The sequence below is a fragment of the Penaeus monodon genome, chromosome 4 (genome assembly GCF_015228065.2).
Source record: "Penaeus monodon isolate SGIC_2016 chromosome 4, NSTDA_Pmon_1, whole genome shotgun sequence".
NCBI lineage: Eukaryota > Metazoa > Arthropoda > Malacostraca > Decapoda > Penaeidae > Penaeus > Penaeus monodon.
In genome coordinates, this window is record NC_051389.1 from 20,205,635 (window position 1) to 20,208,134 (window position 2,500).

Below are 2,500 nucleotides of genomic sequence, written 5' to 3' on the forward strand. Positions count from 1 at the left end.
AACTTTACCGTCTACATTATCCCTTTATTCGGGCCCCTTTTCCTTTTTTCATTTCCTGTTTTCTCCTCCTTAATCGTCCCTAAACTCCAAACTCCGTGTAATGTTGAAAGATGATTTGAATAGAAAATAGTAATATAATAGTAATAGTGAGAGGGAGGAGAAATGGAGAGAGATGAGAAGGATTGGACAAATAGAGTTAGACAGAAGATACAGGTGATTATTCAGTTTAAGTAAGTTTGAAGTAAAAGTTTCAGCTTGGAAGTAAACACAAAATTAATATTGACTAGTTCAATTTTCAAATTTCGCTCTTGGTCGACCTATCCCTCTCTGAATGTGTGAGTATGTACTGTATATATATACTTGTGTACATGTCTCTATGTACACACACACACACACACACACCACACACACACACACACACACACACACACATATATATATATATATATAATATATATATATATATTATATATATATATATTATATATATAAAATATGTGTGTGTGTTGTTGTGTGGGTGTGGGGTTGGGTGTGTTGGTGTGTGTGTGTATACATATATATATAAAATAGATATATATATATATATATATATATATATATATATATATATATATATATATATATATATACACAGATACAAAAGACCTACAAACAATGCACAGGACCACCCTTAATCACTGAAAAAACGTACGTTGATGACGGGAAACCCCATTTCTCCTCTCTGAGACTTACGTCAGACGAGGGTTATCATACTAAATGCTATAGCCCGTCCGATTTTAACACAGTACACATGCTAGTCAGGAAGTTTAACTCTACGCAACAGGAGAAAAATTGAACATGCATTTTTAAAAAAATTCACGAGTCGTTTGCCTCCGTGAGCAACTGAAAATACTATATACTACAGTACATACAAAAAATGTGTTTTAACCAAAACTAAAAACAGATAGCAGCAGACAAGCCTACAGAGTCATCCAGGCGTATTGACAGAAGAAAGGCGCATAAACGCATCAGATTACGAGGAGACATGCAGGGCGGAGATGCAGTGATTACAAAGTTGACAACCTGCACCCCGATGCTACCAAACAAAGCACGACTATTGTTGTTACTGCGGGCTGCTTAAATGGGCGCCCACGCTTTTATTGCCTAGGCATCCTATTACTTTATAACGTTTTGAACAAAGTTAAAACCTTTGTCGTTTTCAGTGTACAGAAATTTAACCCCATGTCCATGGCGCACCCTGGTAACGTTTAAGGAACTTTTGATCGCATATTAATTTCAGGCAAAGCTCTGGCATTCATGTAACTTGACGCCGCAGGATAAAACAGATTGTCTAATAACTGAGCGGAAGTCGATGAAGATGAAACTGATGGTTTTCAGCAGTTTTTTCATTAGAACTCCAGCAGACTACAGAATTACGATTACCTGTGACTCAGAGGTGATTAAACTTCTGGCTAACTTGGTTGTAATCCCCTTTTTTCGACTTGACTTGCCTTTCTTACTGAAAGTGTAATGCATCCCCTTCTAAGCTACTTGAATTCACATATCGCCCCACATAAAAACATTACCCCCCATCCGTTTGGAAGACAAACTAGATGAAAGGTGAAAGGGCAAAATGAAGATGGGCAAGAAGTGACAGAAGACAAGATAAAGGATGGAGAAAAATATATAAAAGGGATAAAAAAAAAGGTACTGACTGAGTTAACATGCAAAGGAGACCAACCTTAACCGAGAAACGTAGAGAGAGAAGAGCAGGAATAATAATCGGGACCAAAACTCGAAGAGCATAAGCTTGGTTACCAAAACCAGAAGGATTTGTAAAGAAGAGGAAAATTGAATTAAGAGGAGGCTATTAAGGACAAACATCTAGCTGTTTCGTGTTTTTTTTTATTTTGATTTTGTGTAATGCTGTATAATGATAAAGATGGGCTACCCAAGTTGGACTAAATTGCCAACATTTCTCAAGCACAAAGGAAAAGTATCTTCTTTTCTCTGTCCATTCAAACTAACCTTCACATTTTAGCTTACATGACCTAGATTGCCGATCGTTATTGCTGTAGATTATAACAGATTCATTGTGACCCAAGGTGATCTGGTCTCCACAGACGTCATTCATCACTGTGCACGAAAAATGTATACAGCCATTTTAGTATATGTAAACTAACGGTATTGCTTCATTATCGGTTTTGCTGCCAATGCTGTTCATATTCATATCATTACATTATAGTATCTATGTCGACATATATTATCACCATATTTTACAATGCATTTACAATTCCTTCCTGTGGGACGTTATCTTAAAAGGATAAAACAATGAAGCAGACTCACAGACATTGACACCTCGGCCCTCTTGCTCACTCCTATATTCCTGCTCACTTTTGTTTCTTTCCTTTCCATTTCATTCTTTTCTCTCGGTTGTTTTTCTGTGGGTCCTTTTCCTCCTTCTATTGCTCCGTCTCCCTGTTTTTTTATTCAGTTTTCATGTGTTATCTCTCTCTCTCGA

General features: G+C 36.8%; 1 protein-coding gene and 1 long non-coding RNA gene across 2 annotated transcripts in view; both read right to left on the minus strand.

Annotated features, from left to right (window-relative positions):
• The window catches only part of LOC119570747, a 2,657-nt gene extending 254 nt beyond the window's left edge, over positions 1–2,403 (minus strand). Inside the window, exons 1-2 of the long non-coding RNA XR_005228462.1 lie at positions 2,326–2,403; positions 2,008–2,115 (exon numbers count right to left, since the gene is read on the minus strand). This is a non-coding gene — a long non-coding RNA (uncharacterized LOC119570747). The remainder of the gene's footprint in view (positions 1–2,007; positions 2,116–2,325) is intronic.
• LOC119570720 overlaps positions 1–2,500 on the minus strand; it is a 111,066-nt gene that overhangs the window by 36,866 nt on the left and 71,700 nt on the right. The gene's annotated exons all lie outside the window — the stretch shown is intronic.